Below are 26,228 nucleotides of genomic sequence, written 5' to 3' on the forward strand. Positions count from 1 at the left end.
GTGCTCGCTTCGGCAGCACATATACTAAAATTGGAACGATACAGAGAAGATTAGCATGGCCCCTGCTCAAGGATGACATGCAAATTCATGAAGCATTCCATATTTTTAAATCCACACACCTATGGACACCTTATCTTCGACAAAGGAGGCAAGAAGATACAATGGAGTAAAGACAACCTCTTTAACAAGTGGTGCTGGGAAAACCGGTCAACTACTTGTAAAAGAATGAAACTAGATCACTTTCTAACACCACACACAAAAATAAACTCAAAATGGATTAAAGATCTAAAAGTAAGACCAGAAACTATAAAACTCCTAGAGGAGAACATAGGCAAAACACTCTCCGACATAAATCACAACAGGATCCTCTATGATCCACCTCCCAGAATACTGGAAATAAAAGCAAAAATAAACAAATGGGATCTAATTAAAATTAAAAGCTTCTGCACAACAAAGGAAACTATAAGTAAGGTGAAAAGACCGCCTTCTGAATGGGAGAAAACAATAGCAAATGAAGCAACTGACAAACAACTAATCTCAAAAATATACAAGCAACTTATGCAGCTCAACTCCAGAAAAATAAATGACCCAATCAAAAAATGGGCCAAAGAACTAAATAGACATTTCTCCAAAGAAGACATACGGATGGCTAACAAACACATGAAAAGATGCTCAACATCACTCATTATCAGAGAAATGCAAATCAAGACCACAATGAGGTACCATTTCACACCAGTCAGAATGGCTGCGATCCAAAAGTCTACAAGCAGTAAATGCTGGAGAGGATGTGGAGAAAAGGGAACCCTCTTACACTGTTGGTGGGAATGCAAACTAGTACAGCCACTATGGAGAGCAGTGTGGAGATTCCTTAGAAAATTACAAATAGAGCTGCCTTATGACCCAGCAATCCCACTGCTGGGCATACACACTGAGGAAACCAGAATTGAAAGAGACACGTGTACCCCAATGTTCATCACAGCACTGTTTATAATAGCCAGGACATGGAAACAACCTAGATGTCCATCAGCAGATGAATGGATAAGAAAGCAGTGGTACATATACACAATGGAGTATTACTCAGCCGTTAAAAAGAATTCATTTGAATCAGTTCTGATGAGATGGATGAAACTGGAGCCAATTATACAGAGTGAAGTAAGCCAGAAAGAAAAACACCAATACAGTATACTAACACATATATATGGAATTTAGGAAGATGGCAATGACGACCCTATATGCAAGACAGGAAAAAAGACACAGATGTGTATAATGGACTTTTGGACTCAGAGGGAGAGGGAGAGGGTGGGATGATTTGGGAGAATGGCATTGAAACATGTATACTATCACGTAAGAATTGAATCGCCAGTCCATGTCTGACGTAGGGTGCAGCATGCTTGGGGCTGGTGCATGGGGATGACCCAGAGAGATGTTGTGGAGAGGGAGGTGGGAGGGGGGGTCATGTTTGGGAACACAGGTAAGAATTAAAGATTTTAAAATTTAAAAAAAAATAAAGAAAAAGAAAAAAAAAATAGCCAGGACATGGAAGCAACCTAGATGTCCATCAGCAGACGAATGGATAAGAAAGCTGTGGTACATATACACAATGGAGTATTACTCAGCCATTAAAAAGACTATATTTGAATCAGTTCTAATGAGATGGATGAAACTGGAGCCGATTATACAGAATGAAGTAAGCCAGAAAGAAAAACACCAATACAGTATACTGACACATATATACGGAATTTAGAATGATGGTAATGATGACCCTGTATGCGAGACAGCAAAAGAGACACAGATGTATAGAATAGACTTTTGGACTCTGAGGGAGAGGGAGAGGGTGGGATGATTTGAAAGAATGGCATTGAAACATGTATACTATCGTGTAAGAAATGAAGTGCCAGTCTATGTTTGATCCAGGATACAGGATGCTCGGGGCTGGTGCATGGGGATGATCCAGAGAGATGATATGGGGTTGGAGGTGGAAGGAGGATTCAGGATTGGGAGCTCGTATACACCCGTGGTGGATTCATGTCAATGTATGGCAAAACCAATACAGTATTGAAAAGTAAACTAAAGTAAAAATAAAATTTAAAAAAAAGCAAATGTTTCCATACATTTGAATATGGCAAGAATACACAGAAGAACTGTACGAAAAAGATCTTCATGACCCAGATAATCACAATGGTGTGATCACTCATCTAGAGCCAGACATCCTAGAATGTGAAGTCAAGTTGGCCTTAGAAAGCATCACTACGAACAAAGCTAGTGGAGGTGATGGAATTCCAGTGGAGCTATTTCAAATCCTGAAAGATGATGCTGTGAAAGTGCTACACTCAATATGCCAACATATTGGAAAACTCAGCAGTGGCCATAGGACTGGAAAAGGTCAGTTTTCATTCCAATCCCAAAGAAAAGCAATACCAAAGAATGCTCAAACTACCGCACAATTGCACTCATCTCACATGCTAGTAAAGTAATGTTCAAAATTCTCCAAGCCAGGCTTTAGCAATACGTGAACTGTGAACTTCCAGATGTTCAAGCTGGTTTTAGAAAAGGCAGAGGAACCAGAGATCAAATTGCCAACATCTGCTGGATCATCGAAAAAGCAAGAGAGTTCCAGAAAAACATCTATTTCTGCTTTCTTGACTATGCCAAAGCCTTTGACTGTGTGGATCACAATAAACTGTGGAAAATTTTGAAAGAGATGGAAATACCAGACCACCTGACTTGCCTCTTGAGAAATCTGTATGTAGGTCAGGAAGCAACAGTTAGAACTGGACATGGAGCAACAGACTGGTTACAAATAGGAAAAGGAGTACGTCAAGGCTGTGTATTGTCACCCTGCTTATTTAACTTCTATGCAGAGTACATCATGAGAAACGCTGGACTGGAAGAAACACAAGCTGGAATCAAGATTGCAGGAGAAATATCAATAACCTCAGATATGCAGATGACACCACCCTTATGGCAGAAAATGAAGAGGAACTCAAAAGCCTCTCGATGAAAGTGATAGTGGAGAGTGAAAAAGTTGGCTTAAAGCTCAACATTCAGAAAATGAAGATCATGGCATCTGATCCTATCACTCCATGGGAAATAGATGGGGAAACAGTGGAAACAGCGTCAGACTTTATTTTGGGGGGGTCCAAAATCACTGCAGATGGTGACTGCAGCCATGCAATTAAAAGATGCTTACTCCTTGGAAGAAAAGTTATGACCAACCTAGATAGCATATTCAAAAGCAGAGACATTACTTTGCCAACTAAGGTCCGACTAGTCAAGGCTATGATTTTTCCTGTGGTCATGTATGGATGAGAGAGTTGGACTGTGAAGAAAGCTGAGTGCCGAAGAATTGATGCTTTTGAACTGTGGTGTTGGAGAAGACTCTTGAAAGTCCCTTGGACTGCAAGGAGATCCAACCAGTCCATTCTGAAGGAGATCAGCCCTGGGATTTCTTTGGAAGAAATGGTTCTAAAGCTGAAACTCCAGTAGTTTGGCCACCTTGTGCGAAGAGTTGACTCATTGGAAAAGACTCTGATGCTGGGAGGGATTGGGGACAGGAGGAGAAGGGGACGACAGAGGATGAGGTGGCTGAATGGCATCACTGACTTGATGAACATGAATCTGCATGAACTCCAGGAGTTGGTGATGGACAGAGAGGCCTGGTGTGCTGCGATTCATGGGGTCGCAAAGAGTCGGACACAACTGAGCGACTGAACTGAAGTGAATCAAAATGCCTGTAGAGTCCTTGAATAATACTAAAATTTTGTATCCTCTTGTACTGAGTTGACCAAAAAGTTCATCTTGGTCTTTCCATAACATCTTACAAAATACTTTAATCAAACTTTTTGGCCATCCCAATATTTTAGCCATGTAAAACCTTTTCTGAAATGTAGACATTTTCACATAGTTAGAAAATACATAATTAGGAATTATTTTGTATCTTTTATTTTTAAAGAAAGTGAGGTAAAGTGTTAGTCACTCAGTCATGTCCAACTCTTTGTAACCCCAAGGACTGTTGCCCACCAGGCTCTTCTGACCATGGGTTTCTCCAGGCAAGAATATGGAGTGGGTAACCATTCCTTTCTCCAGGAGAATCTTTCTCTACCCAGGGATCAAACCCAGGTCTCCCGCATCGCAGGCAGATACTTTACCATCTGAGTCACCAGGAAAGCCCCATTCCCCTTTAAAGAAAGGAGAATGCTTAACCCAAAAGAAACAAATATTATTAGCAACTTTGGATAAGAATATAATCATTACAAAACACAACACTGTCTATCTTCTAACCAAATTTCCCAAAAAGTGCATTTTTGTTCTGTGATTTTTCAACTTTTGCAGCTCTGCCTGAAGCCACAGTCTTATGACTTGGAGTACAAGACAAGCATCCCGCTGTCATTAATTTTTAAGCAATGTCTCACTTTCACATGCAACTCAGAAAGGGCAGAAAGAAAAACAGCCAGCCCCACCAGCATATGCCTCAAGATCACTAATTTTAAACACACAGTTGTATCCTAACCTGCCATAAGCAGCACACCAAGGAAAGGTGGGCTCTAGGTGAGTTGGTGAAAAGTCCCATCAGAACGATTGGGTCTGAGTAGTTCAGCAATCTTGAGAAGTAATTCCGTTCAATTTCAACAGACTATATTGTCATGGTATGAGTTGTGTCCCCCTCAAAAAAGATGTGTTGAAGTCTTAACCCCCAGTACCTTAGAATGTGACTTTATTTGAAGACAAGGTCTTTATAATCAAATAGGGTAACTAGGGTGGGCTTTATTCCAGTATGACTGATGTCGGTATAAAAGGGGGAAATTTGGACACAGACCCAGAGGGCTTCCCCAGTGGCACCGCAGGAAAGAACCTACTTGCAATGCAGAAGATTCAGGAGATGCAGGTTTGAGCTCTGGTTCAGGAAGATCCCCTGGAGGAGGGCATGGCAACCCACTCCAGTATTCTTGCCTAAAGAATCCCATGGACAGAGGAACCTGGCGGGCTACAGTCCATGAGGACAAAGAGTCGGACACAACTGAAGTGACTGAGCATGCAGATGGAAGACGATGTGAAGTGACACAGAGAGAAAATGGTCATCTGCAAGCCAAGGAATGCTGGAAGCTGGGAGAGAGACCTCCAAACAGACACTTTCCTAGGCCCCTCGGAAGGACCATGGCCTTGCTGACACCTTGCCTTCAAACTTCAGGTCTCCAGATCTATGAAACCATAGATTTGTTTCTGTAAGCCACCCAGTACTTTGTCATGCTAGACCTAGGAAACCAATACAGTGTATGAAAGTATGTCCTTCCAGACATCCAAATTACTAATCTATCCTTTTTTCTGCCAACTTTTGTTAGCTCATCAAATCTCAGGTTCTGCCCTTTGAAGTTAGTAGATGTATACACAAAAGAATGCTATAAAATGATGATACAATGGAGATAAAATTAAAGAATGCCATTTCAGTATTTCCAATTTTTATTTAAATGGTTAAGAAAGCATCTCTTTTACTGAAGGGAGTCACAAGCATATTCTGCCTCTGAGATTGCTAGATTAAAGATGCAGGATACAGGATGCTTGGGGCTGGTGCACGGGGATGACCCAGAGAGATGATATGGGGAGGGAGGTGGGAGGGGGGTTCATGTTTGGGAACGCATGTACACCCATGGTGGATTCATGTCAATGTATGGCAAAACCAATACAGTATTGTAAAGTAAAATAAAGTAAAAATTAAAATTTAAAAAAATAAAAAAATAAACATAAATTTAAAAAAATACTCTTCACTCTTTATTTATTTGGGGGCAAATAAATAGGGTATTACTAGGTAGGGTATTACTTTCCCAAGCAGGGATCGAACCTGTGCCCCATGCAGTAGAAGCATAGAGTCATAACCACTGGGCCACCAGGGAAGTCCCCAGACTGCCACATTTAAAAGTAAAATATTAGTGTTAAAGACCAGGTATATTACATTAAGAATAAATTTTAATTATAATGAATAACCCTGGGATCCAAGGATTGATAGCAATTCTTGAACATTCATTGGCTCCACTCAGAGGATTATTTCCAGTAACTAACAGGTCAGAGCTTAAGTCCAGCTCAGCCTTGCACACACGGCCTCTGAGTTCCCCTGGAGCCCTCATTCACTGGGCATGACTAAAGCAAAGCAGGGTAGGAAGTGAACAGCTTTCTTAAGCTCCCTGCCTCATACATAACCCTGACTATTTGCTGAAAACATCCACACTATTGGAAAAAAATGGCAAGAGGTTTTGTTGGCTGGATTGTGGCAGGATTCCTGGGAAAGCACAGTCCTCAAAGCATACCTCAGAAAATTCTCACAGGAGTTAAAAACAGTTTCCCTGTTTTGTATTTTTCTCTTCTCCCTATTTGTTCTGCAAAACTCCCCATGGAGGCCTTTGTCCCTCAGACCTCTAATCTGAATAGCATCACCTGTTAAGCCCAAAGTCTCTGGACAGAGAAATTAGACCAGGGAAAACAGGGCTTCAGGTTTCTAAGACTGGGATAACCACACGCTGTGGTGGGGCTTTGCACGAGCCCCTTCCGCATTGGCTACAGAAACCTCAGATTCTTACGTGTGAAATGAGGAAGCTGTACTACATGGCTTCAAACAACTTAAAAACCCTTTGACTTTGATTCTTTTGTTTTGTTTGTTTGTTTTCATCTTTATAGACATATAGTTAATTTGGCTTCCTTGGTGGCTCGGACTGTGGAGTCAGTCTGCAATGCCCGAGACCTGAGTTCAATCTTTGGGTTGGGAAGATCCTCTGGAGAAAGGAATGGCTACCCAGTCCAGGATTTTTTCCTGGAGAATTCCATGGACAGAGGAGCCTGGTGGGCTATAGTCCATGAGGTTGGGAAGAGTTGAACATGACTGAGCGACTAAGTGCACACACACACATAGTTGACTTACAATGTTGTGTTAGTTCCTGCTGTACAGCTAAGTGAATCAGTTATACATATACATATATGAATCTTTTAAGATTCTTTTCCTACATAGGTCATTACAGAGTACTAAGTAGAGTTCCCTGTGCTGTACAACAGATAACATATGATGTCACTTATATGCATATCTAAAAATGGAATCTAAAAAGTGGAATCTAAAGAAAGATACAAATGAACTTATTTACAAAACAGAAATAGAGTCACCGATGTAAAAAACAAACTTATGGTTACCAGAGGGCAAAAGGGGGAAGGAATAAATTGGGAAATTGGGATTGACATATACAAACTACTATATATAAAATAGATAACCAGGAAGGTACAGAAATGGTATGGACCTAACAGAAGCAGAAGATATTAAGAAGAGGTGGCAAGAATACACAGAAGAATTGTGCAAAAAAAAAGATTTTAACGACCAGGATAATCACAATGGTGTGATCACTCATCTAGAGCCAGACATCCTGGAATGTGAAGTCAAGTGGGCCTTAGAAAACATCACTACAAACAAAGCTAGTAGAGGTGATGGAATTCCAGTGGAGCTATTTCAAATCCTGAAAGATAATGCTGTGAAAGTGCTACACTCAATATGCCAACATATTGGAAAACTCAGCAGTGGTCATGGGACTGGAAAAGGTCAGTTTTCATTCCAATCCCAAAGAAAAGCAATACCAAAGAATGCTCAAACTACCGCACAATTGCACTCATCTCACATGCTAGTAAAGTAATGCTCAAAATTCTCCAGGCTTTAGCAATACGTGAACTGTGAACTTCCAGATGTTCAAGCTGGTTTTAGAAAAGGCAGAGGAATCAGAGATCAAATTGCCAACATCTGCTGGATCATCGAAAAAGCAAGAGAGTTCCAGAAAAACATCTATTTCTGCTTTCTTGACTATGCCAAAGCCTTTGACTGTGTGGATCACAATAAACTGTGGAAAATTCTGAAAGAGATGGAAATACAGACCACCTGACCTGCCTCTTCAGAAATCTGTATGCAGGTCAGGAAGCAACAGTTAGAACTGGACATGGAACAACAGACTGGTTCCAAATAGGAAAAGGAGTACGTCAAGGCTGTGTATTGTCACCCAGCTTATTTAACTTCCATGCAGAGTACATCATGAGAAACGCTGGACTGGAAGAAACACAAGCTGGAATCAAGATTGCCGGGAGAAATATCAATCACCTCAGATATGCAGATGACACCACCCTTATGGCAGAAAGTGAAGAGGAACTAAAAAGCCTCTTGATGAAAGTGAAAGAGGAGAGTGAAAAAGTTGGCTTAAAGCTCAACATTCAGAAAACAAAGATCATGGCATCTGGTCCCATCACTCCATGGGAAATAGATGGGGAAACAGTGGAAACAATGTCAGACTTTATTTTGGGGGGCTCCAAAATTACTGCAGATGGTGACTGCAGCCATGCAATTAAAAGACTCTTACTCCTTGGAAGAAAAGTTATGACCAACCTAGATAGCATATTCAAAAGCAGAGACATTACTTTGCCGACTAAGTTCCGACTAGTCAAGGCTATGGTTTTTCCTGTGGTCATGTATGGATGAGAGAGTTGGACTGTGAAGAAGGCTGAGTGCCAAAGAATTGATGCTTTTGAACTGTGGTGTTGGAGAAGACTCTTGAGAGTCCCTTGGACTGCAAGGATATCCAACCAGTCCATTATGAGGGAGATCAGCCCTGGGATTTCTTTGGAGGGAATGATGCTAAAGCTGAAACTCCAGTACTTTGGCCACCTCATGCGAAGAGTTGACTCATTGGAAAGGACTCTGATGCTGGGAGGGATTGGGGGCAGGAGGAGAAGGGGACGACCAAGGATGAGATAGCTAGATGACATCACTGACTCGATGGACATGAGTCTGAGTTGGTGATGGACAGGAGGCCTGGCGTGCTGCGATTCATGGGGTCGCAAAGAGTCGGACATGACTGAGCGACTGAAATGAACTGAACTGAAGGTCAGACAAATATCCTATGACTTTGATTCTAAACTCACAAGAGAGCAGGGTGTGGGTGCTACCATGATGTAATGACCTGACACCTTAGGCGAATTTTAAGAAGAAAAAAAAGAACCCTGACCAAAAAGACGGTGATGTTACCAAAGGAAAGTTAGAGGGTTTTGTGGTAGATTCCCAAGGAAAGTGCTACAGTATTAAATGATGCTACCTGGAAATAGAGAAGTAAGACTTCCAGGTGCAGCAGACCACCCATTCCCAGGGAGTGGGTCCCACTGGGCCAGCAGGATCATCACACGTTGGGTGATCCCCTAGTGAACTCTCTCTCTGTCTCTGTCTCTCCCTGTCTTTCCCCGATTGCTCTTACTTACTAAACTCTCACCTCACACTGAGAATGACTCATACTCTTTCATGATCTTAGGTAATATAACAGGATTCCAGGAGGGAAAAGATGGTAATCTCAAATTAAGATAATTTAAGAGGGGCTTAATAAAGAAAGATCACAAGGTGTAGGGCAGTAGCCTGGGATTGTAACAACAGAGCTTATCCATTCAGTTCAGTTCAATCGCTCAGTCATGTCCAACTCTTTGCAATCCCATGGACGACAGCACACCAGGCTTCCCTGTCCATCACCAACTCCTGGAACTTGCTCAAATTCATGTTCATTGAGTCGGTGATGCAACGTAAATTTTTTGGTGTGGGATAGGTATAAGTATGAGACGGGGACGACAGAGGATGAGATGGCTGGATAGCATCACCGACTCGATGGACATGAGTTTGGGTAGACTCTGGGAGTTGGTGATGGACAGGGAGGCCTGGCGTGCTGCGATTCATGGGGTCGCAAAGAGTCAGACATGATTGAGCGACTGAACTGAACTGAACTGAGGTATAAGTATCCAATACGATTCCTTAACCCCAGAAATTGTTCCTCCACCAGAGATGAAAGAGTTGGTAAAAAATAAAAATAAAAAGTTCTAAAAGTTAGCTACTTGTTATTCTTTGTAATTAAATACATGAAAGACTAGTTTTTCTTTGGATACACTCTGTGATTATATTAATACTTAACCTGTGACCAAACATTTAGACTTAAAACTGGGGGGTGAGGACTTCGCTGGTCGGCCGGTGGTTAAGAATTTGCCTGCCAATGCAGGGGAAACAGGTTCAATCCCTGCTCTGGGAAGATCCCACAAGCCGCAGGGCAACTAAGCCCGTATGATACCACTACTGAGCCCCTGCACCCTGGAAGCCACGCTCCGCAACGAGAAGCCACCGCAATGGGAAGTCCATGCTCTGCCACTACAGAGTAACCCCGCTCACTGCAACTAGAGAAAGCCCACGTGTGGCAGTAAAGACCCAGTACAGCCAAAAATTAAAAGAAAAACACAAAACTGGGGGAATTCACTCTAGAGCTCTCTCACAAATGCCCAGCATTGCTTCAGGAGGCCACCAGGGTCAAACTTCTACAGTCTTACCACAGGGCTCCTTTAATCTGAGAATCTTTCACGGTGTCCTGCTTTATCTGCTATGCTTATTTTAAAACCCCAGTTGGATCAATTCTCTTAGTTGTATTTCTACCCAAAAGAATAGCAAAATTATTCGATATCTAACCTGAGATAGCAAAGCGCTTCCATTCTTTGGATTCTGATTGCTAGAATTTTGTTGAGGATTTTTGCATCTATGTTCATCAGAGATATTGGCCTGTAGTTTTCTTTTTTTGTGACATCTTTGTCAGGTTTTGGTATTAGGGCGATGGTGGCCTCATAGAATGAGTTTGGAAGTTTACCTTCCTCTGCAATTTTCTGGAAGAGTTTGAGGAGGATAGGTGTTAGCTCTTCTCGAAATTTTTGGTAGAATTCAGCTGTGAAGCCATCTGGACCTGGGCTTTTGTTTGCTGGAAGATTTCTGATTACTGCGCTTCCATTCTTCACTCCCATATACACTCAACTGATATGACTAAAAAATACGGTACTGAGTGTCTCTGTCAACAAATTCTGCCTCTGTTTCCTCCCTTAGGAAACAGAATTTTCAAAGTGCTATGAATATGTACTATAAAAGCCTTCTTAGGACCTATTGCAATAAACCATTACCATGTAATAATAGCTCACTCCCTGTAATCACCCTTCTGCCAGCTTACTTATATATCATGCTTCTCTTTCTCATCTGCTTCCCTTAATCTTGTAACATCCCTGGTGTTAAGGACTAGTCACAACTAATTAACATTTATCCTTCAGGTAGTGCATGCTGTAAACACTGTGGTAATCAGTGTGTTTTCTTACGGGGACGTTGTTTATAAACTAAGGCAGAATTCTTCCACTTCTGACTGAAAAAGGGCCAACTGAGGCACGGAGAGCATCGACTAGGGGGATATAGCACTCTTCTGTGTCTTGCGCTTTGTTGTTGCTCAGTCCTACTCTTTGCAACCCCATGGACTGCACCATGCTAGGCTCCTCTGTTCAAGACCAATCAAATCAAATCCTGGAATACCAAAGCTGCGGGTGGGGGTGGGGGGGGGGGGGGGGTGGCCGGGAACCTTTCTTGATGTTTAAAAGAGGTAATGTTGAAGATAATAGACAATGAAAACAAAGAACTTGTCATGTACACTTGGTAACATAAACTAAGATTAGCTCCAAAGGAACATAGATAACTACGTGCTGGTTGACTTCATGGCTCATTCATTTGTTCAGCAAATATTAAGTACTCCCAAGCCAAATATTTGCCAGGCACTGTTATCGGCATTGTTTACAGGCTCTTCCTAAACTTCAGAAGTTGTCTGGAGGGCAGTCACCAGGTCATTGCACACATTAACCCTGAATCAGTCTGAATCAGATGGGTGGATCATAGATTTGCCATAACTTAATAACATTTTTTAGCTTCCCTGCTGGCTCAGACGGTAAAAAACGTCTGCCTGCAATGAGGGAGACCCGGGTTCGATCCCTGGGCGGGGAAGATCCCCTGGAGAAGGAAATGGCAACCCACTCCAGTACTCTTCCCTGGAAAATTCCATGGACAGAGGAGTCTTGTAGGCTACAGTCCATGGGGTCGCAAGGAGTTGGACACGACTAAGCGACTTCACTTTACTTCAGTAACATTTTTATTGTGGATGTTGATTTCTTCAATTACATAAGCATAAGGCATCTAATACAAACCCTTTGATCTGAGTTATTACAAAGAATGTATAAACAGACAAACATAAACACTAAAACTGAAGTCCCACTTGTTTACATGACTAAAATTCCTTTTTTTTTTTTAAAGACAAGTGCTTTGGAAAAACATATAGTTGGCTTTGCCTATGCTCTGTGCTGGGCTAAACCAGTTTCTCTAATATCAAAGCTTCCTTTGCCACCAACTTGATCCACTGTCCTGTTGCCCAAAGTTCTTGTCCCCACAACTTCACTTTACCCAGTCTGATGACAAGACACTGAACTCCTGCAAACAAGAAGGAATGCTTGTGGGATACTATGCTAAGTGACTGAATAATTTCAAAATGCTATTGGTTTGTTTTCTTTCTAGAGTATACATAAACAGTAATGAAATTTCAAAGGAACTAAAATCCTTCTCCCTTTCACCGCATAAATTAATACCTCCTTTTCATACAAGTGATCATGTACAAAGCTGCTCAAAAAAGTAGTTTAGATATGAGTTTCATTTAGAATTTCTCAGCTGCATATTTTGTCTTTCACCTATTATTGACAATTATTTTAATGTATACACCATTCCCAGTACTTAAAACAAAAAAAATATGATTTTTTAAAAAACATAGTTAGAAAAACAACAGAGGAAAACCAGTGGGTGAAGAAAAAGTCATTGAAACAAAATTTATCTCAAGAAGAAAAGGAAACCAACAATGCAGCATAAGCAAAAAGGTCTTTCTAGAATTACACTTGTTGATGAGGAAATGACTGAAAATCAGGAGAATAAACATGTCTGCCCTCTTCTGCTATTCCAAATACCTTCTCTCTATACATAATTATGCAGAATCTTACCTTAAAGAGGAAGATCACAGGCTACTATATCACTGCTTTTTTGTTCAAACTAAAAATCATATCTTTGTGGGTTTTTTTTAAAGTTAAGTGAAATCCAAAAAGACAGATACAAAGCAAAGAGAGACAGCAAAGAAGCCAGATGCCTGCCTGTATGTCTGAAAGAAGGGTTTCTGAAAGGTTTTATTTTATTTTATTTTCTTGAAACCTTTTCAGCTCTAGCTAAAGCTGAAGCTAGCCTGAGCATCGCGTGCCATTCTTGAAGGGTCCTTGGGGCTGACTCATTTGTTTTATCATTTCTTGTGAAAACGAGAGGTGGCAACTATCACTGGAGAGCAAAGGGTGACTTGGTGACTGATCTCTTTACCAAGCTGAGGGAAGCAATCACACGCGAGGTTCAGAAGCTCCCCACTCCCTGAGAAACCCAGCAGCTCGGTAGAAAGGGAGTAAATTCTATACAAGCAAGCAGGTGGTAACTGAGAATATAAACATGAAGAAAAGAAGAATAAATATCTTTTTCAGAAATATATACCACAGTAACAATCAGAATTATTCTACTTCTCATTTATACCCTATGCTCTTAACTGTAAATAGTGCTATTTAAAATAGAATTGATCGTTGCTCAGTGTTTTAAAAATTCTCTCCCTTTCTAAATGCATCACTTCACTTTTAACTGTCCAAAGAACCCTTCATAGTTTACTTCCTCTAAAATAGGTGCACTTTTAATAGAACGGTCAGGGCAAAAGCCACAAACCCACCCATAGGACTGAAGAGTGAGCAATGGGAACAATGAGCAGGGGAAGATAAAAAGCAGTAATTGCCCTGAAAGAAGTCGTGGGAAAGTCAAGGATTCTTCTTTCCAGAGTCAATGGGGCTTGACTTCTGATTGAGTTGAACTTCGGAAGTAGACAGTAATGTCTTCTCTCATGGATTTGGGAAGGAAATTCTTGCTGTTGTTTAGATGCTAAGTCATGTCTGAATCTTTCCAGCCCTAGGGACTGTAGCCCACCAAGCTCCCCTTTTCATGGGATTTCCCAGGCAAGAACGCTGGAGGGAGTTGCCATTTCCTTCTCCAGGCAATCTTCCTGACCCAGGGATTGAACCGACATCTCCTGCATTGGCAGGTGGGTTCTTTACCACTGAGCCACCAGGGAAGGGGAAGCCCTGGAAAAGAAGTAGAAATGACCAAAACATTTGTGGAATACTTCTTGGGATAGGAGTGGGGACAGACAGACACTTTATAGACATATATTTTTAATCTTTAAAATATCCTGGGGAAGTAAATATTATCTCAAGTTTAAAGATGATAAAGTTCAGATGCATAGTTAATGGAAAAGGTGAGAAAAACAGACAGACTGACTCCCATTGTCAATCTGGAGACTAAATGTTTCAAAAGCACATCTGCCTTCTTTGTGACTAATAACCAACATATTTTTATTAATTCAATTACTGAAGCATGTCCTCCTATAGTAACTGAATTCATCTTCATTAAAGCACCGATAGGATGTTCTTATTATTAGGCTTGTTACTCAGGTGAGAAAAACGAGTCTCAGGGTGTTCTCAAGATCACTCATCCTGGAAATTATAGAGCCAAGATCAGAGCATAAATCCTGTGCCCTCAATTCTTCTGCTTTTTCAATCTTTCCCTTTGCTTTTCATCTCTGCTCCCTCCTCTCTTTATGATTCATGAGAGGGCTGTGATGTTCTTAAACTCTCACATCTACTTGCAGCCAGAACTGAAGCTTCAGCCCATCAACTTTACAGCTTGTTTCCCTGTTGAAAGACAAAGGTCCTAACAAGAGACAGCACTTTAATCCTTCATCCATCATTTGCACTTTAGTATGACAAAGGGACTGAGACCAGTTTGTCTTTAATAGACTTATTTCTTAGGGTATTTTCAGGTTCACAGCAAAATTGATTGGAAGGTCCAGAGATTTCCCATGTACCCCTTACCCTACCCATGCACAGCCTTCCCCTGGCCCACCCATGTTATGTTTTCAACATCCCCTACCAGAGTAGAATGTTCGTTACAATTGATGAATGTACATTAACACATTGTTATCACCCCAAACCACAGTTCAGAGTTCACTCTTGGTGTTATATATTTTGTAGGTCTGGACAAATGTATCATGACATATATCCACCATTATAGTAGCATGCAGTGTAGTTTCACTGCCCTAAAAATCCTCTGTTCTCTGCCTGTTCCCTAGCCTTTGGCAACCACTGATCTTTATACTGGGAAATTAGTTTTTGATGGGAGGGGAGAATGAAAATTAAAACAAATGAACAATCAAACACAGAAGACAAGAGCATTTAGACTCAAGGTACATGGGTTGATGTGAGTGGGGAAACCGAAGACCTAGACAGAAACTCAAGCAACTTTATAAGTAAGTTAGACACACCTTTCTCTGCCCCACCCATCCTCACATCTTGCTGAAGACTCAGCTCAGTGGATCTGAAACAGTTTTAACAGTGAAAACCTATGTTGAAGTAAAAGCACATATTTTTACGCATAATATAAGAAGAATGTAATTGATATAAATATGTTAGCATGAACGTTCAGCTATTTTAATGAAAGCTATAATCTTATCTGCACCCCAGCATCGACCTCAGCTGACAGCCTCCAGTCCATTTTTAAAATTTCGATTTAGTTTAATGGTATTGAGATTAAAATCCAATTCATAGTAACAAATATTTGCAAATGGTTCTTTAAAGGAATTCACACTGCAGTCTAGGACTATTTCCATTAAACTGAATCAGAAGTTTGGAACAGCGCTAACAACTTGTTTGCATTCTTCAGTATAAACATGAAAGTCTAAGACACACCTAAAAATGTACAGTCAGTATTAACAGCATCTATGTCAAAATATTACCAAAATATGACCAAGTTTTTTGTTCAATTGCTTTTATCCAATTGTATTGTATTGTACTAGTCCTTAAGGAAAGAATTCACCAAAAAGCATTCCTGAGTTTTGCCAGGAACACGATCACTGAAGTATTATTATGGTGTAGTCTTAGCTGTGCATAGTCAGAGGCTTAAATGTTTAAATGACTAGTGCAAAGCTATAAACCTTTCTAAGCCAAGGGTACATCTGTAAGAACTCTATATGAACAGAGCCAGGGAAAACTCTGGGAAAGAAGACTATTTAAAAGAGCCAGCCTTGCCAAGTATTAAAGAATATGATAAGCCTCTAGTAATTAAACTGTGTGGTGGAGCAGATAATCAATGAAAGAGGGTATAGAAATAGACCCCCCCAAAAAAAAATAAGAAATAGACCCAAATACATATAGAAGACATGAATATGATCAAGTTGAACCCTTCAGTATGGAAAAAAATGAATTTGACACATGTGGGGGAAGTTACATGGGAGCAGGGTGGAAAGCTGGATTTCCCTCATTCTTTACGTCAAAATTCATTTCTGGTGCAGAGATGCACTGGAACCGGCATACAGCCAGCTGACAAGAGGCAACTGTGCACATCTTTTTCTAACTCTGTGTTTAAAGTAAAGTTACATAAATAGCTTGTAATTGATCATGGTGGGGTGTTCACACTTCAGAAATTGGCAAATATTACAAATCAGAGCTTTACTTTTTGTTTCTTGAGATTCAATTTTCCAGTCACCAGTTCTAGAAGGTTAAAAAAAAAAGTAAGATGTGAACCAGAAAATAATGTGAGTATTTTTCTCTTAATAATTTTAGAAATGGTAGAGAAAACTTTTTATAAAAATCCAAAATACAGTTTACTACAGAAAGTAAAAACCTTCTACTCTGAAAAACTTCTGTAATACCAAAGTTAAAATGTCAAAATGGGTGAAAATATGTATACAGATAAAACAGGGCTAATTTTCTTAATATACAAAGAATGCTAACAGGGAAAAGAGTTATTCAATGTAAAGATGATTGAAAGACATCAACTGACAGTTAACATAAATATGAAGCTGTCCAATAAATACATGAAAAAACTGCTCAACCTCACACCTAACTAAAAAATCCAAACTGAAAAAAAATTTTAAACCTATACAATGGCCAAAATTTAGTCTGGGTTGTGATTATGAGGGTAGATATGGGGAAGTTTATTCATTCACTGTGAGACAGGATTAAATTAAATTTGATATTATTAAGTGAAATTTAAAATTCATATTTGTTTTAATTTAGTAATTCTACTTCTAGGAATTGGTTTTAAAGACTTTCATAGACTCACAAAAGTAAGACAGGGATGATTGTTATGACTGTTTGGATGAAAGTTATGTATCACAGCCTAAGAAATTACCCCAAAACTTAAAAGCTTAACGTCATACCAAACATTATTATTTCATGCAGTGTCTGTGTGTCAGGAGCTGGAGAGCAGCTTAGCTGGGTGGGTATCTCACGAGGTTGTAGTCATGGTGTGGGTGGAGGCTGCAGTCGTCTGCAGATCTGACTGAGGCTGGAAGATCCAGTTCCAATGTGACTCATACTCATGGCTGACAAGTTGTAGGAGACCTTGGTCTGTCACCCCAAAGACCTCTCTGTAGGACTGTTGCAGTGTCCCCAGCACAGGACAGCTGGCTTCCATCAGAGCGAGCGATCTGGGAAAGAGCAAGCAGAAGCCACAGCGCTTCATAGGATTTAGTCCTGGAAGTCACACCTGACCACTTCCACAATATCCTAGTTACACAGGTCAACCCAATTCAGTTAGGGAACTGTATAGAAGAGGGCACAAAGACCAGGAAGAAAGGCTCATTGGAGGCCATCTTGTGAGGCTAGTTTACACCATTTGGACTAACAAGAAAAAAAAAAGAATCTCAATATTCATTAATAAAATACTGGTTAAATTTTTTTAACTTAATAAAATGTTATAGAACCATTGAAAAGAAAGAAACACCCTATCTCTGCTGTGATGGAAAAATGCCCAAAATATGTATGTAAAGCACATATCTATACTTTTATAATAAGAATCCCTTGATATTCTTATAAAAATAGGCATATATGTACAATTACATGCATAGGAGCATGAAATATCTGCAATAGTTTACAAGGAGAGCTATCAGTGGACAGTGAAACTGGGGGTGATAGTGGTTAGGCATATATAGCTTTTTATTGTATGCTCTGAACTTATAATAGAAATGTTTGAAAAAATGTTACTGTGCACATATATAATTTTTAAAGCTAGTTAACAATATGCTCCACAGATATTACAGGACAGACAGCCAAAGGGGGACATTATTTTACCCAAGCTTAGGCAGACTTCCTTCAGATTCTAGCTCCTGCCTGGAAGAGCTGAGTAGATAAGCAGGGAAAACACAAGATGGTTTACTGAGCTGAGGACTGAGTACTGCCAGTCTTCCAAGTCTTCTAGTCTCCAGCCTCTGCAGGAACTGTCCCCAAAGTAGAAATGTGTTCTGTAGTGGATAGCTTCCTATCTGAGGGCACAGGGGCCTTTGGAGTGTCTGTCAGCTGAGATGTGCAGGAATGGTAGGGTTTGCAGTAGGCAGCAAGGACCCAGGGTCACACCACCCCGGAATGCCTCTTAACACCTTGATGTTAGCAAACCTTGGCTCCAGTGGATTTCCAAAGTGTCTGCTACCCACTGGGGCATGTGAACACCTGCTCTGGAAGATTTTCAGCTGCTGGAAGTTGAGTGATCACTCCTGCCGGATTATCTTGAATGGGTTGGAGCCCAGGAAAGCCCACGCTCAGTTTATTATAAGGCCAAGTTTGGGGTTTGAAGCCTGGAAGATGTCTTCCACTGGGTTGAGAAAGAAGATAGCTGAGAATTGTCTACAGCAACAAAATGGAGTCACAGGGTTTTAAGGGAGCCTCCTAAAAGCTTATATCAAATGCCAATAATACAATGATAATAATTATTAAAGGTGCATCTGACATTTGTGTGTGTGGGAGGAGGGTGGTGTTAGTCGCTCAGTTATGTCTGACTCTTTGCAACCCCATGGACTGTAGCCTGCCAGTCCCCTCTGTCCATGAAATTCTCCAGACGGGACTACTGGCATGGATTGCTATTCCCTTCTCCAGATGAGAAGTGCTAATTGTTCACTTACTAGTCATATCCATTTTCCAAGTTAAAAAGCTGAGAACTGGAGAGGCTAAGCAAACCTCCCAAAGATATTATGCACCTTTTTTTTAAAATTTCGGTTTGGCAAATAAGGTGTATAACATACTTGGGAAAGTTAGCCTCTCCAGTTCTCAACTTTTTAACTTGGAAAATGGATATGATTAGTAAGCGAATAATAGTGATTAGTAAGTCAGCCAACAGCTGACTCATTGGAAAAGTCCCTGATGCTGGGAAAGATTGAGAGCAGAAGGAGAAGAGGGCATCAGAGGATGAGATGGCTGGATGGCATCACCGATGCAATGGACATGAATTTGGGAAAACTTCAGGAGCTGGTAAGAGATAGGGAGGCCTGACGTGCTGCAGTCCGCGGGGTCACAAAGAGTTGGATACAACTGTGTGACTGATGCAACAAAGCAAACTTCCCAAGGATATTATGCACCTTTTTTTTTTTTTTTTGAATTTTGGTTTGGCAAATAACTCAAAAATGTACTTAAAAAAAAGAAAAACATGGAATCAAACATTTTAAGAATTCATGAAGCACTTCTGCCCAAGGAAATAGAAGAATGCTGCTTAGTTGACCCATGACTGGAAACCATCAGTGGAACTCACGGAAGGGGAGATTTCTGTTCGGTATAAAGCATAAGCTTATTCAGAATTAAGCTATTCAATCTATTTTCCTGAGAGGTAGAGGTATTTTCCTTTACATCACTGGGAATGTTTAAGCAGAATCACAGTTACTACCTGTTAGGTATAATACAGAGAAATGTGAGCAGCTTACCATTGGGTTCTATTTCAAATCTAAGTTCCAATGTTTCTATGAGAATAAAGGCTTCATTTCGTTATGCTTTGGGTTGAATTGAATGGAAGCTTCTAATTGCACAAGGCTGGATAGAGGATATTTCTTGAGAGTGTAGGGTTTTAAAGATGATAGCAAACACTTAAGTACTTATTATACGCATGGCATTGTTTAAAGTGCTTTACATAGATTAACATAGGTAATCCTTCATAACACCCTAGTGAGGTACATATTATGTACACAGGATTTACCTTAAGATTCTAACCTCAAATTCTGGGTACCAAGTCCGTGCTCTTCAGCACTCTACAATGTTTATGCTCCGCGTAGTGAGATAGTTGCAATTACAAGACCCTTCAGGTAGAGAAGGTTTAGCTAAGACACTGCAGATAAATGAACAAACAGACACAGGAAGTGGTTTGTTGCATAATAGGGAGTTTCTATCCATGTTTCTATAGTTACACCACCAAACCACAGACTGATACCAAGAAAAAAAATCAGTGCAAGAAAACCCTCGATATCATTAACATTCCTTGATTCTGAACTCAGAACAAATCAGCTTAATCTAAAATTTTTAGTTTAGTATGGGAAAAGGAAGATAAGGAGAAAACAATGAAAATAGCATTAGTAGAACATAAGTTTCCTACCTTTTGTTTCTTTATTTTTTCCATAACAATAGGACTTCTTTTCATAGAGCTACAACCGTAAGACATTTACTGTCCCTTATTGAATGCAAATCACGGTGAGGTGCTGGTGGTACCAGCAATGAGAGGAAAGGTCTTGACTGACATCTCTGAGCTTCCAATAACTCAGTAGTTCAGTTCAACCTCAAAACCAGACCTCTGGAGGCCTGAGGTTGGAAGAACTAGAACACTTGGCTCTGGGGTGTTGAGCAAATACTCCATTCACCCTTCAGTTTTTCTCACATATGCAATAGAAATAATAGTACCTCTTTCAGAGGATCCTTTCAAATATTGAATAAGTTAACTTGTGCAATTTTAGAACTCTGCCTGGCACATAGGCACATAGAAAACCGTCAATTAGCGTTAGCTATTAATATTAGCTGGTGTGAGGGGAAATGGAACGTTCAAGTGTAAATCTAAATTTGCAAAGAGATGTTATGTTACTGAGTGGCATGTGAGAATCAGATGAGAGTTAGAGATACTAAATACACCTGGGTTCAAAGTGGGGTGAGATGGTTACCAGTGGGAGTGGTAGGGGCCACTGGGGCAGACTCTCAAGGCGAGGAGAGGAGAGCCAAGAAACGGATTCTTTTGCCCACCTTTGATGTGGCATACTTTCAAATTCTGTCACGAGTAAAATTTTCTCAGCTAATCTAAGGTGGTCTATGATATAACACTTGACCACAAAATAAAAAAAAAAAAAAATAGAAGAGAATCAAAAAGTTAAACAATAGGTGGGAAACAATGATACACAAAAGAATTAAAATGCACTAAGAAATAACATGTTATTTCCTTCCCAAATAAAACATATGTATGTATAAAAATATGTGCTTAATATTGATATTTTTTTCACTCTTCCAGCTAAATTCTTCCATCAGATTACTCGAATTTCTTAGCTTTAAAAATAATTATTATTTTTGATGTTGACCTGACAAAGTGAAAAGCAATTGACTGAGGCATCTGTCTGTATAATCTAAACACATGCACATCTACATTTTTTACTGGGAGAGGAGTAAGGGTACCTTGCAAATGACTAAATTCTTCTTCCTGACTCATCTCATTTACTCTTATTCTGACTTTTAAAATGATAACTAATCATTTACTTTGCTTTCTTTTTATGAAATATCTGACTTGTTTTAATGTCTTGAGTACACCTTACCAGATGTACTAAATACGTACTGTCTGGATGCACTTGACAGTTTACAGAACTCTTTCCCATGTACTCTATCAGTTACCTCTCACAGTAATTTTGAGAGGAACACATTACTCATTCTGTTTTACAGATGTGGTAACAAGAGTAGAGTCTGTGTGACTTTCCCTGGATCCCACAGCTTCTGACTGGTCTCAGATCTGGGCTCAGGTGGTATGGGAATGTTAGCAAAAGTATCAGAAATGATTGTTATGCCTTGAAGAGTCCTTGTCAGTTGACTGATTAAAAAAAGAAAAGGGGAGAACAGTACAGAGTTATATTTGAATCTCTGTCTATAAATTTTTTGTGTTGTTATTTATTTGTCTTACTTTATTTCTTTTTTTTTTTTTTTTGCTTTCCCTATTGAAAGTTATTTTTCCTCACAAGCTTCTGAAGCCTGCCAGAATTAGCAACTAATTCCTGCAATTCCTGACTATGGTCTGGTCTCTATCCTTCAGGTGAGTAAGAAGGGGAATCAAGCAGAGACACACTGGACTGCTGGGCCTTTGGAAATCTTCCCAGGAATTGTCCTATTGTTTATCCTCATAGCTTTATCCTCATATCCTTTATAACTTTCCTTGCAGCTCACCTGGTAAAGAATCTGCCTGCAATGAGGGAGACCTGGGTTTGATCCCTGGGTTGGGAAGATCCCTTGGAGAAGGGAAAGGCTACCCACTCCAGTATTCTGGCCTGGAGAATTCCATGAACTGTATAGTCTATGGAATTGCAAAGAGTCAGACACAACTGAGTGACTTTCACTTCACTTTTTTTCCTCATTAGGGATGAAAGTAAATTGTTAAAGCTACAGACCTGTGTGTTGGTGTCATTGGCCCCAGAAAATGGGGCCAATGCAAAGGCTGGCAAAGCTGCTTCCTACTGTAAAACTCTTTAGCATAAGTGGTGGCTCATGACAATAGACTTGCAACAATGTAAGGAGTTTTTACAAAGGACTGGGCACCAGGGTTGTTGGAGGAGAGATTAGCAGAAAGCCCAAGATAACTTAGGAGCCTATTCATAAGCAATTGTTGGCCACCAGAAAGAATGTTCACCCAATCCTGGAAATAGAACCTCATGGCCTGATGAACTATGGACTTCTGAGTCTCATGAGTGGAAGGAGTAAGAAAAGCAGATGAAGAGAAACTTCATGGTTTAGGAGAAAATGGGAGGGGAAAAGTAACCCCTTAAAAAGGCAAGTGGATGGTAAAGGCAAGGAAGGAGAAGATTTCAGTGGTGTGATAGTAAATTTTATGTATCAACTTGGCAGGGCCATGGTGTCCAGTCATGTAGTCAAATATTATTCTAGATGTTTCCATAAGCGTGTTTTTCAAATGAGACTAACACTTAAATGAGTGGAGCTTGAGTAAAGCAGATTGCTTTTCATAATGTGGGTAGGCCACTTCCAATCAGCTGAAAGCCTAAAAAGAACAAAAGCCTGACCTTCCTGAGCAAGAGGAAATTCTGCCAGCAGATGGCCTTTGTTGTTCTTTATTTATTTAGTTGCACCAGGTCTCAGTTAAGGCATGTGGGATCTAGTTCCCTGACCAGGGATAGAACCTGGGCCTCCTGCACTGGGAGCATGGAGTCTTAGCCACTGGACCACCTGGGAAGTCTTGGCTTTCATTTGACTTGAACTACAGCACTGTCTCTTCCCTGGGTCTGCAGGCTGATGGCATTAAAACTTAAATTGCTTAGATTTGTCAGCCTCCATAATGGCATTATGGAGCCAATTCATTAAGTTTCTTGAGTTAAGAGATAGAGAGATATGTATCTCCTATAGGTTCAGTTTCTCTGGAGAGCCCTCATACAGGTGGGTTATAGTCCTCAGCCTACAAGGAGGGGATTTAAAGCTGGTGAACAAAAACCAGGGATTGTGCACCAAGCCAGGTGTGACTCTAACTGGCAAGTATCTGTATACTGATCTCACCTTTGGCTTCTTAATTTTCCAACAATAGTTTTTCCTTGCCAACTTTTCTTACTTTTAATTGAATACATCCTATTATACTTCATGTGTTATTATAAGTCCCCTTAATTCCTTTTTAGGATGTTAGAAGTATAAATAAGTAAATAGATCCTCATCATCTGAAGCTATGATTTGAGGCTAGATTTAGATTGCTACCTATAAGGAAGAAAGGAGTACATCAAGACTATATATTGTCACCCTGCTTATTTAACTTATATGCAGAGTATATCATGAGAAATGCTGGGCTTGATAAAGCACAAGTTGGAATCAAGATTTCCAGGAGAAATATCAATAACCTCAGATATGCAGAGGACACCACCCTTATGGCAGAAAGTGAAGAAGAACTAAAGAGCCTCTTGATGAAAGTGAAAGAGGACAGTGAAAAAGTTGGCTTAAAGCTCAACATTCAGAAAACTAAGATCATGGCATCTGGTCCCATCACTTCATGGCAAATAGACTGCAAAACAATGGAAACAGTGACAGACTTTATTTTGGGGGGTTCCCCAATCACTGCAGATGGTGATTTCAGCCATGAAATTAAAAGACATTTACTCCTTGGAAGGAGTGTTATGACCAACCTAGACAGCATATTAAAAAGCAGAGACATTACTTTGCCAACAAAGGTCCATCTAGTCAAGGCTATGGTTTTTCCAGTAGTCATGTATGGATGTGAGAGTTGGACTATAAAGAAAGCTGAGCACCAAAGAATTGATGCCTTTGAACTGTGGTGTTGGAGAAGACTCTTGAGAGTCCCTTGGTTGAAGATCCAACCAGTCCATCCTAAAGAAAATCAGTCCTGAATATTCACTGGAAGGACTGATGTTGAAGCTGAAACTCCAATACTTTGGCCACTTGACATGAAGAGCTGACTCATTGGAAAAGACCCTGATGCTGGCAAAGATTGAAGGTGGAAGGAGAAGGGGACAACAGAGGATGAGATGATTGGATGGCATCACCGACTCAATGGACATAAGTTTGAGTAAACTCCAGGAGTTGGTAATGGACAGGGAGGCCTGGTGTGCTACAGTTCATGGGGTCTCAAAGAGTCAGACACAACTGAGCAACTGAACTGAACTGAACTAACTGAAGAACAAAATGATGAGGAGATACAGAATTCCAAGTGTGGGTACAAAGGAAAGTGTTTTGGTAAAAGAACAGAAAGTATTGAAATTAATTCAGAGGATAAACGTCAAACCACAGATATGTAAGCAAGAACCAAAAATTCTATATTTCAAAAGAAAAAAGATGAGTAACAAAAGGGAAATGAGTTGTTAGTAGGCCTACCTAAATTTTTATAAAAATTATATAATTAAAAATATTTTCTGGTGTGAGAAAAGTAAAGGGTTCAAGGATATGATACAAGTAATGAAAACATTGCGATGTTGTCTTCATACATATGCTTTTCAAAATGTGTATGCTTCTTATTCTAAAATATTTTTCTAAATTTAAAAAATGCAGATAAAATTTCATGCTGTGTCAATAAGAGGACTTTAGGGCTTTTCTGATTATCTGTGATTACAAAAAGACACTAGAAATCATGAGGAACAAACAACAGTGAACTCAGAATGTCATACCACAAAAGAAGAGAAGGAATGAGAAGCCTCCACCCACCTGCCCACGCGAGAATCTCGCCTGGGTGAAACATTGAGAGTAAGCCCACAGACCTCAGGAAGAAGCATTGCGCATTTAACAACTCATCTTTCCTAAATAGAAAACATCTCTCAATCTGATTTCCTTGCTCTCCTGTGGTGTATCTCACACCAGTCCCACCATGAATTAGCCACACTGTAGCAGCAGCACAAAGATTGTTTGATCGACAGTCCAAGGAGGAGGCCAGATTACTTGTTCCAAGTCCCAGGCTGGCTCATTACTTCCACTGAATTTCCTCTAATCTGGAGGGGATCAAGGAGGAACAGTCAGGAGTCAAGAGCTTTTCTTTAGGTAACTTTCCTTTCATTTCCATTTCATAGTCTACTGATTGCCAAGGAAACCATGTCGAGGTTTTCAGCCACTGGTAGCAAGTCCTTCAAGTTGTCACTAAAACATAATTGGAAGAAAACAAAGTAGATCTATAAAAACGGAAATGTTTATTATTATTATTTTTTTTTTAGGTTTCTTTCTTTACAAATACAACTCTGCTCAAGTTCCTCTATAACTCATGAGATGCTTCTGTGGTTAAGCCAGAGGGCTGTTATGTTTACAAAATACAACCCCAGAAACAGTGGTCAAGTTGTTAGATGGCCACTGATTTCAATATAACTTCTAATCTCCCAAGCAGAACCTTTAAAGAGGTCACACATCTGGGACATTATCTAGCACTGACCCTTTGAAATGCCTTCTCTATATACATTGATATGTATGAAATCTGTGATTGTTTATTTTATGACAAATAGTTTTACTTATTAGCATAGACAGAAAAGTCACTTTAGTACCACACTGAAAGTTCTATGGATCTTGAGTATTAAAACCTGTTAAATAATTCTTTCCTAGCACATCTGACTCTTGAACTAGTTAGAAGATTCCGTGCATTTAATGAATCTTAACATGAAGTTGAAAACAGGAAGAGGTCTTTAAAACACTGATAAGGTAATGGCAACTCATGATAAAAAAAAAAATCTACACCAAGGAAACCAGAATTGAAAGAGACACATGTACCCCAATGATCATTGTAGCACTGTTTA

General features: G+C 40.0%; 1 non-coding gene across 1 annotated transcript; it reads left to right on the forward strand.

Annotated features, from left to right (window-relative positions):
- LOC114111008 (U6 spliceosomal RNA) lies at positions 1-107 on the forward strand. Its single transcript, XR_003587139.1, has one exon. It is a non-coding gene; the product is annotated as a U6 spliceosomal RNA (small nuclear RNA).
- Positions 108-26,228: the final 26,121 nt, after the last annotated feature.

This window comes from Ovis aries, chromosome 1, assembly GCF_016772045.2.
Source record: "Ovis aries strain OAR_USU_Benz2616 breed Rambouillet chromosome 1, ARS-UI_Ramb_v3.0, whole genome shotgun sequence".
Lineage (NCBI taxonomy): Eukaryota > Metazoa > Chordata > Mammalia > Artiodactyla > Bovidae > Ovis > Ovis aries.